Here is an 11,301-nt window from a genome sequence, read left to right on the forward strand (position 1 = left end):
CTTCCCAAAAGCGGTCTTACACTAAGCTGACATGGTGGAATCGACTGTGAGAAAAAAAAAAAAAAAGCTCTTCAGTGTTTTGACACTAAATTTGTCTGCCTTCATCTCTCAGGCCATTCGTTTCTTCGCTCTTACTCACGGATCACACCAGCTCTGTGTTTACAGGTCATATTTCACCTTTATGTGGTCCACTCAGGGTTTGCACGTAAATTCAACGGGTTTACATGAGCTATAAACTTAAGACACACGTGAAGCATAATTAGGGCAATAAAAAACTTTTTTCACTTTATGAAAGAAAAAAAAAATGTCACAATACTACTTCCATATCGAGTTTTTAATGTTTGATACATTTGTCAAAATTTTCTAAAAATGTGTTTTTACTTTGACATGAAGCAGTGAGTGTCTGAGCAAAAAATTGTATTGTATTAACTGAAAATTAACAGAAAAAAGACAGTAACAACCCAGGTCCAAATGTATTAACTGAAAATTAACTGAAAATAACTGAAAATTAAATGGTATAAAATTATACCATAAAGTCTGCAAAAAGTAAGAGGGCAGGAATACTTTCCAGCTTTTCCATACATATATGCCATATTTACAGTTGAAGTGCAGTGTAGTTGATGCCTGGACACACTCCAATTTCATTTTAAATTGAACGAAATTCTGTTAGCAGAATGAGCAAGCACTTTGCAGCAGTGGAGAGGAAAGGAAAAGGCAAAAACAACCGTCTGCCCCTGCTGAGGGGAGAGTAATGGGGGAGAGAGGGAGACAAGGAACAGCTCAGCTTTTTAATACACCTACTTACTGTCAGCCCTGCCTGCACTGAACATTACTGAAGGGGCAAAACAAGATACACCCAGATGGCATTTGGGTGTTGTAGGTATGTGTATGTGTGTTTGTGCGTGTGTGTAATGGGCATGGGAAACAGCAGGGGGTGAGTCTCCTAATGACTGAGACAGGGATAAAGGAGGTCTGCTGTGTGGAGGGCTGGGCACTTTACATCCTTCAGTGTAACAGATCCACAGCTGGTCACCGCATGGAAACAATGGGAACATGGAACATGGAAACAAGCCTATGGCCATAAATAATTATCTTGAGGTGCCTATATGATTAGACTATATCTGTTGCCTCGAGACTGAGTCTTCAGTGTTATCCTGCTTTTGTTATCTCTGCTTGCCCCAAATTGCTTCAAGTAGCAGAGGAGACCAAACCTGTTTTCAGAGGCCTGATAAATATTTGATCAAATACCAACAATAAAACAACTGACATTTTGAATATTAATGACCTGAGCACTTACCAAGAACCACAAAAGGGAAGAATTACAATATATATATATATATATATTCTTAATTATATACAATACCTTTTTCCTTCTTTCCATACAAAATCATGAATAATGCATTAATATAAACACAGTTGCCATCCTTACTATCACACCAAAATGTGTATTAATCTTCCACTGAAACTAGTCTGTAACAGATGCACTTGTTCCCTCCTGTTTCCTTGAAATTACAGTGCCCACCTGATTTCGGAAATTACTAAGCTTTTAAAGAAATCGAACAACCCCTTGTAATTTGATTCTAAAGATTTACAATGACAGCAGGGCCCAAATGGACCTTAGGCTACGTGCCAAAGGACAGAGAAATCAGAACGTATTGTGAGATGGAATGAAATAACTCTCTTCCATTCCTTTAATGGATATGAAAGCACTTAAAGGAAATACTGTTAGCCTGTGGAAGCGGGATAATGTATTTGCTCCACTTGGACTTCTGTATATTTCTCTGTTGGTAAAGTGAACACTGTAGTAATTTTTCAAGGATTAATTATGATGTGATAGATTACCATGACAACAAATGACATTGTCCTCTCTTAAGAATTATGCTATAGCTATTAACTCAAAGTTGTCCTTGACCTTAATGACCACAGGGAGGAAATTGCCTAATTTCTCTCACACATTACTGTCACACACATGAATACATGCATATGGTGCACACTCTGGCGTGTTACGGGGTTAATTACTTGATGTACATCAGAGACGTCACTGAATTAGTGTGTCATCAGGACAAGGGGAAGGGTGCTTATCCCAGCTAATAACATTACTGGCACTGGATAGTAGGTGTGAAGAAGCCGGCAGACAGCCAGGACTCAGGTGTCCGTTTTGTCTACCTCCTACAGTCTCAGGTGGTCAGCGAAGCGTCGTTTGCTGTGCATGTGATCATCCAAGGGTGTCTGAAGAGCACATGCTAGCACTTCTAGTGACCATAGCGACCCAGCTGCCCATGTAACAGATTTAATCAAACACGCAGTTGCGACATTCAAGAAACTGATCAAAAACTATTTTCATTCTTTCACGAACAATTGTCATCTTACCAACATGACTTCTTAATTCTTCAGCCATCTGCATGCTTTGCTATGATATCAGCTGTCAGTCTGATGAGCAGATGTCAGGTTTTTCTTTTATTAAATGGTTAATAGTTTGTTCTATACCTGGACCTTTGTATCGTAGCTTTGTGTGTGAGGCTTCTGTTTTCAACGGTCCAAGCAGCATTCATCTATATATTTCATGAGCGTGACGTTGCTTGGTGCCAAATGATGTGAGTGATTACAACCTTGAGGGTAACTGAGCTTCAACCCAACACAGTACTTGTTTTCAAGTTTTATCGCTCTCCCTTACACACACACACACAGTGACATACACAAGACAGACACACACAATGAGCTTCCAGGAAGGCATTGATTGAGAAACAGAAACCTAAATGGAATGAACGCTAAACGAGTTGTGTCATTTTTTACTTTGCACTAATGGTTGGAAACACACACACCAGCACACACAGTGGACACACACACACACACACAAACAAACACATTAAGAAAGAAAGAGAGCAAGGGAGGCTTTTTCATTTCATCATAAACTAAATACTCACTTCAAAATAGAAATCCTAATGTAATTAATTACAATATGGAAAAGAAAAAAAATATACACTTTCTGACTTTCTGAACAGGTAGCAGATAAAACAGCTGCACACAAGATGCAGTTGGAGGTCATAAAAGTGAATAATTAAATAATTTTCCAAACAGCTTTTTATCTATTGGCAATAATACAACTAAGAAAAGGCCTTTATTGCTATGCTAAAACAAATTGAGGCAATGAGCTGATATGCACTGAAGAGCGTCAGGCTGTTTTCAGCTTATTGTGTATGTGTGTGTGTGGCAGCAGAAACCTTTTGTTTATCAAATAAAATTAATTTTGGAACAAGAGGCAAGAACAATGTAAAATGGCAAGCCTTGGTGGAGTACAATTTGCCTGTGCTAACCTTAAACATGCAGGAGGAAGGAAATGTGTCACACTTCCTGTTGTAATCTGAAGTACTCACTTCCTGAGTATTTGAAGCTACACATAACTGATATCATGAAAGAGTGAGTTCACTTTCCTAACTAAATTTGGGGTGCTGGAGTCAATCCCAGTGCACACTGGCTGAGAGTGGCGTACGTCATGTACAGGTCCATCACAAGGCCAACACAAAGACAGATAGAGACCAACAACCACACACCCTCACACTAGGCCAAAGTGACAGGTTCATAAAATTGATTTAGATAGTCAAGGGCTCATATGTAGCATTACTAATGAAACAATTCTGTTAACTTTTGATCCATACTTCAAACATACTTTTCATGACAACAGTAACCATGGCCTCATTAGCTACACAATAATCAGTGTGTTCTTCTGTACACTCATTCTAAAACAAAATGTAGAGGTATGATGGTTGTAATATCCAGAGATTTAGAATTTCTTTATTATTACAAATGAATATTATTATGTTCATTTTGTGCTATATGATTGCATATAATCATCCAGGACATCATCATTCCAGGTCAGGCAGGCAATTCTGAGCAATTTATGAGGTCACTGACACAAACCTCAAGACATTCACACTTACATCCTGTGGCCTTGACGTGAAACAACTACACAGAAATGTGCAACAGACCATTGTGATGATGCTGTGTGAGAAACACTACAAATAAGCCTTCACACGAATTTGATCAGCTAATCAGGGAGAAACACAAGAAATATTCTTGAGCTAACACCCAGGGTGGTTAAAGCACTGAGGTTATGGTGGAGTAAAAGCCCAACAAATATAACTCAGATAGTGGTTTTGACTTCCGCAACGCATTGTCTCAACGCATTTAGTTATAATATACACTGCTACTTTTTTAAACAGCAGATTGTATAATATATATAACATAAAGAGCATCTCCCTGGAGAACCATCACCTTATCATGGTGGGGAGGTTTGTGTGCCCCTGTGAACCTGGGGGCTGTGGTATGGTCTCCCAGGGCAAATTGGTCCCAGGTAAGGGGCCAGACAAAGAGTGCTTCAAAAGATCTCATGAAAACAATGAGGAAAGAAAAGAGTGACCCTGCCCGGAGGAAGCCCGGGGCCCCCTTCTGGAGCCAGGCCTGGTAGGAGGGCCCGTCAGTGAGTGCCTGGTGGTTGGGCAGGCCACAGAGCCCGGCTGGGCATAGCCTGAAAAAGCAACGTGGCACTTTCTTCACCCCGTGGGCCCACCACCTATGGCGATAACCGATGGGGTCGGGTGCACTGCCGATTGGGTGGCAGTGAAGGTGGATGGCCTCGACGACCCAGACCTGGGCAGCAGAGGCTGGCTCTGGGGACATGGAATGTCACCTCGCTGGGTGGGAAGGAGCCGGAGCTTGGTGGGGCTTACTTCTAAACACAGCCTTGGTTCTGGAACCCTACTCCTGAAGAGGGGTTGGACTCTATTCTTCTCTGGAGTTGCTCATGGGCTGAGGCGCCGGGCCACATGTGTTGGACACTTGGGTGAAGAGAGGGGCGGAGCTGTCTACTGATCACCACCTGGTGGTGAGTTGGATTTGGTGGCGGGGGAAGACTCAGGACAGACCTGGCAAGCCCAAACATGTGGTGCGGGTGAACGCCTCGAGGAGGCCTCTGCCCAACAGACCTTCAACTCTCACCTCCGGTGGAGCTTTTCTAGCATCCCTGTGGAAGTTGGGGACATTGAACCTGAGTGGTCGATGTTCAAAACCTCTATTGCCAAAGCTCCTCGCAGTAGCTTTGGCCTCAAGATTTTAGGTGCCTCCAGGGGTGGTAACCCTCGGACACCGTGGTGGACACCGTTGGTCAGGGAAGCTGTCCGACTGTTAGAGTGAGAAGTTTGGCAATCCAGGAGGGACTTGGAGTTGAGCTGCTGCTCCTTTGCGTGGAAAGGAGCCAGTTGAGGTGGTTCGTGCATCTGATAAGAATGCCATCGGGACGCCTCCCAAGGGAGGTGTTTCTGGCATGTCCAGCTGGGAGGAGGCCACGGGGCAGGCTGAGGACCAGGTGGGGAGATTATATCTCCACACTTGCCTGGGAGCGCCTTGGGATCCTCCAGTCAGAGCTGGCCAATGTGGCCAGGGAAAAGGAAGTTTGGGGTCATCTGCTGGAGCTGCTACCTCCACAACCCGGCCCTGGATAAGCGGATGAAGATGATGAGGATAAAGAGTATAAATACATTTTTTAAACACACATACACACACACACACACACACACACACACACACACACACACATTTACATAAACATATATGTTTGGTACCTGGTTTGACATCCTCTAGGGATGCTGGGGGGGATAATGGAGATTTGGAAGGTTCAGTATTTCTGAAAAATCTGACTACAGCCTTAAAGGTATACCAGAGCAACTTTAGCAGCAAAACTGGTAGGGGTGGTTTTTCAACTTCTTTTTTTAATGCATTATTTTCATGTCTAAGACTGTGTTAGAAGATGTGCCTAATATCAGGCTGTGCTGAATTTACATTGGATACATCAGTCATATCAGACATATTGGCTGAAATCTAGAAACATTAACAACACATTACAGCTCAAATACAATTAAGAGTGTAATTCATTTTTACATTTCACTCTTTTTTTTTTTTTTCACGGTGCCAGATCAACAGCCTTGAAAATGTTGTTGAGTGAACGTGAAGAATTTGAAAACGAATGAAATATTCCCTGGGGAAGTTATGGTTGAAATTATAAACAATCACTTGTCCTTGTTGACTCTTTCTAATACAGTAAGGGGAGGGTGAAATTAAAATTCTTTGTCGTTTGTCTGCTCGAGTTTCCTCCTCGAACAACAATAGCAGCTTTGTAGGTCTGTGCCCAGACCCTGGCAGTGATGTCCTTGGGTCCTGTGACTTTAGGTCCTGGGTGCCTGTTCATCCAACAATCCAAGCCCTCTGGCTCTGATTGGTACTGTCATATCAGAGGACTGTCTGACCATGAACAGATGATGGAGCTATCTGTGATCAGTTCATGGGGATGTATTGGACACAAGTAAAACGTAGTTATTGAAACACATAACAGCAAGTAGTTTATGAGTGAAACTCCAAAGACAGCTTTCCTTCAAATTATGTGTAAATGGTTATTTTGCATCAGTTTTATCTCAGTTTTATGAGTTATGTTTGACTAACAGTTTAAGGAAAAATTTCCACCCTTATTGAAACAGTGCTAATAATATTTAAGCATAAGAATAACAGCTTATCTTGAGTGAATGTCCAGGTTGGAGTTCAATGTCCATCGGTGCTCTCACAGCTGATTAAATAAATTTCATCAGCCAGGACAGCAGCTGCTTTCATACAGTTTTATTTTCAATCCACTTTCTATAAGTTTCTGCTGTCGATTTCAGACTACTTTAGAGTAAATATAACCCAAAAGAACTGATTGTTTCACATCTGACTCACAGGATGATGACTTGATTGGATTCGCTGATGTGGAAATTCTCATGACTTTAATTTTGAAATGCTGCATATTTCAAAATGCTGTCTTCCCTTCCTCTGTGTTGGAAACCACATGATCTGGTCAGGCCAGCTGCAGCACAGATGAGACAAAAATGAAAGACAGAAAAAGTAGTCAATGAGTAACTTCCCCTTTCATTCAGGTAAATGAATGAAAGAGTAACGTGGCTTCCTCACAATGTGCAGAACTGGCATTGTTGGTTGAAACGTGAATGTGTGTGAGAGTGAGCTTCTCTGCTCAGACTTCATGGTCATACTGGAAAATCTGTGTGGTTGCCTTTTAGGCAATGTAATTATCACATGATCACATCAGTCTGAAAAAGTTATTGAAAGTCAATGATAAATTGGGGGTGTGGTTTTATGGGGTTATCATGCATGACAGTGTTATTAACCTTGCAGTAAAATGCAAATTCCCAAACAGTGCGCCTGGAACTAGTGTTTTAGTTGACCTGGGGCACTGAGTATACTCAGTGTGGTTAAATTATGGGACTAACTCTAACAGACTAACAGGTTCAGCCCAGTCATCTTTAAATAGCTCCACGTTGAATTAACAATGGGTCATGATGTCAGGGAACATAATTTTGATATGATTCATAGATAAATCTTTATCTGTTCTTTCTAGTTGTAAAACAAATTGCTGTCCAGGCAGAATGAGTTAATGAGTCTCCCATATAATAACTATATGTCATTTATAGAGAATTTTATGATGAGATATGATTGGTATATATCTCATCACTAAATTTGGCAACGTTGTGATACCACTGATGTCACAGCCATGACTGTGAACTAGTCTTCTCCCTATGTCTCTGTGTTCCATTGAGTGTCTCCACCTTTGTGTGTATTAAGTGGGTGGGTCTTACATCTCCTGGCTCCACCTTGCCTGTCTACTTGGTAGCAGTGTTCTTGGCAGCTCAGGAGGATGTTATTTACAGAGTTTTCCTCCCTGTGCATTTAATGGTGCGCTGAACTGATTCCTGTCATGTGCTTCAGGACTCAGATGCCAGGCCTAACTCTTTTCCCCCACGTCTGCCTACCAACCATCTCCTCCACACTCTCCAGCCACCCACCAGCTTGCATGGCAGGGGAGGGTGGGCTAGGTGTTGAAAACACTTTGAGACTGAAAATGAAAAAATAAAGTTTTTGTTTGATTCACCTTATTTCTCTAGCTCTCGTTTGTCTTTTAATATGTAGGCATCCTTTCATAAACCTTTCTTTATACAGGGAGTTTAACTTCAGCGGTGTATGGTGACTCATCCTTTTAATCCTCAATGTGGGAGATGCATTGAAATGAGACCCTCCAGTAAATCCGATGCTACAAATGATTCCTGTTCTCATATTACTAACAAAGATAAAGATGGGCATATTGCAGGAAACTACTGCAAGCACCAGGCCTCATTGAACAGTTGTAAGTTATATTTATACAGTGCTTTTTCCTGTTGTATGTATTTGTATGTTTGCATAGAATTAGAGCCACATGTATCCTTAGCTTAAATATTTGAGAGTGAATCATTTTATCTTGCACCCACAAAGTCCATCAGAAATAAATGCCAAGCGCCTTTTGAAAAGCTGTCTGATCCAACTGTATATTACATGCACATATCCCTGAGCTTTTTCTTTTTCTCCAAGACAACTGAGTCTGAATTAATACAAATACAACTGACTTGAATAGGAAAATGTGTGTGTGTGTTGATGTACTTTCATTCGGGGGTTTAGACGTGTAAAAGGCTGAGCGTGTGTTTGCATGTTTGCACTGCTCTCTGTTTCATGTGCTGGTATGGCTGAGCAAAAAGTTTCCATAGTGATTTAATTATTTCTTAAGGTTTAGCAAAGGGCCACTTTGTCAACTCCAGGTGACTAAGTGAAGTGTGGTTGCTGAGCAGACGGACATGACGGACACCTTGCCCTGACCTTGTGGCAACATTGTTCAAACATAAAAATAGCCAGTCAACTCCAAAACCCAGGTTGATTTTTCAAATAATGAATTCCATTACAGGTTGGATAGATTTGCGATATGTACACATGTTTCAAGTGGGGGAAAAAAGCTCAGTACCAAGGGGTAAAGAAACAAATCACATATCTCAGTCAACCTTGACCTTTTTTACAAGACAAATCATCTTTGAATAGAATGAATGTGTTTGGGCCTGACTGAAATTCAAACACTTCTGGCTGGGTATTGATATGCTCTGCTGTCTCACCAGTCATCCATCAAAGCTGTGGTGGTGGGTGGTACAGTAACTTTATGTGGGAAAATCATGTTAACAAAATACCAATTTTAGCAGAAGCCAAACCCATGATTGATTTTTTCCTTCCAATCAATTTATTTGGATTCAGAAAATAAATCATAAAAAAAAAATCTCTATATTATTTGTCCAGTTGAAACCCACATAGGACAACAATCAAACACAGGGATTCACAGGAAATGATGCATCCTTATGATCCAGTTAACTTAACTGACAGTCTCTCTATTCACAGAACTGCATTCATTTACCAGCAAATGGAAAGTGAAAGCTTCTTTTAGCTTTTATGTGAAGTAACCATAACCGATGAAAGATGCAATGCACAAACTTAAATGGACTCAACGCAGGCTAAAAATCAAGCCACTTAGCAAATTGTCAGTAAAGTGAACAAAGCACACGAGGCAAACTGGCCTGAAGGGAGAAAGCTCAGTCACAGTCCCCACTAAAGGCTATACACTAGGGAGAAAGGCTGGGACTCAAAGAGACAGCGACAAACAACAGCAGGTGAGAACACAGACTATGCTGGGAGAAGAGGACAATGAGCCACAGATACATACACATGGCCGGGGCTGTCAGTCAGCACACAAAGGCTGGAACTGAATCTTAAAAGAGAGGGAGTTATTAAAGTGGAGCAACAGAAGTTTATTAAAAAACACAACAAACAACGTGACCGCAGAAGCAGTGCAACAGTCACATTGTTACAAGTACACAAATTTTAACTTAGGAAATAAATTTGAGTTCCCACAATGCACGATGCATGGGGTTATTATACTATGTATCACTATGGAGACAGCTTATTTTTCTGATTTAACATGTTTATACAGTCCATAAACATGGCCCTGAGAATGTAACAGACCTTTCCATTTGCTATGTTTCAAAGTATTTACGGTGTTGGGTAAACATGTAAATCTTTGACCTTCGCAGGCAGCAGAATGCCTCTGCACAGAGGAAATTCCTCAGACGCCACCTACCAGACCAACTTCTGTGACCACCGCGCCAAACGCCACCATTCCCATCTGCAGTCTCTCCTGTTCAAGTAGTAATTACCCATGATGAGCCCTCCATCGTGGTTATTACATGTGTCTTTGGAACATAGTTTGCAGGCAGAGTGGGAGGACACAGATCAGATTTCTGTCTGGAAAAATTATATGATATTTGAGAATCCAAATGTAAAACTAAAACTGAAAAACATGAGGGAATGGCGAGGAGTTGACATTTACAACTCAACATTTCCCACTTACATATACACTAATAAATATAAAATGATCTATAAATCAAACACTGTTATGCTAATCTGCTATGTCGGTAGTCCTAACTGCTAATAATAAACATGTTGACTCTATCAAGAGAAGCATATATTCTGTTATTGCATCATGTATGCCATGGCTAAATCGGTATGAAGCCCGCGTGATGTTGCGAAACAGCTTTCGGAAGTTTCCATTTTTGATGTTCAGAGAGAGCTGCATCTTTGTCATTATCTTGGAAGTGCACGAGCTGCGGTTTGTCAAAAAAACGGGCAAAGACAAGGGGGGGCATGTAGAGGCAAGAGCTCAAAGAACTGTGTTGCTGGCTTAACTTTTTCGCCCCCGAGGCTGCCAACTGAATAAGTCATGGTTTGGTGGGGTTAAAACTAGAAGTGCTTAGGTTTAGAAATCAATTATGGAATGGCCTGCCCACCCATCATCCATCCACCTGAACCTTCTCCTGACATGGCCTGATGCTCTTTAAATTATGTCATTGCACCTTTCCATTTGGTTCTCTTTTTCCCAACACTTAAATGAAACCGTGTTGCTACAGTGTGTGAATAATCTTTTTTTTTTTTTATATTTCTGCAGTAGGATGGTGCTGTGATCAGTTACAAAAAACATAGAAATAAGCAATTTCAAAGTGAAGTCTTGATTGTAAAGAAAAAGTAAAACATGATGTTTTATTAAATTGGGAAATACAGACAGACAGTTTGGGTGGAATATAATGATGCTAATGCTGATGCATTGCCAAGCAAGTATTCATGTGTGTCCTGTTGTCTGTGATACACATTCACATGGGAACAAGAGAACAAAGCAAATCCACTGTGCCTGCTGCTCCTGGGACACCTGAGCTCAGGTACAGATACCAGAGAGCCAACACTCTGCAACTGCTTTATTTCCGCTGTGTGTGTGAGTGTGAGAGAGAGAGAGAGAGAAAGAAACAGGGAGTTACCAACCATGGATAAATCTGGATCCATGACAGTGTCTGTGATAAGGGTGAT

Source organism: Echeneis naucrates, chromosome 15 (genome assembly GCF_900963305.1).
Source record: "Echeneis naucrates chromosome 15, fEcheNa1.1, whole genome shotgun sequence".
NCBI lineage: Eukaryota > Metazoa > Chordata > Actinopteri > Carangiformes > Echeneidae > Echeneis > Echeneis naucrates.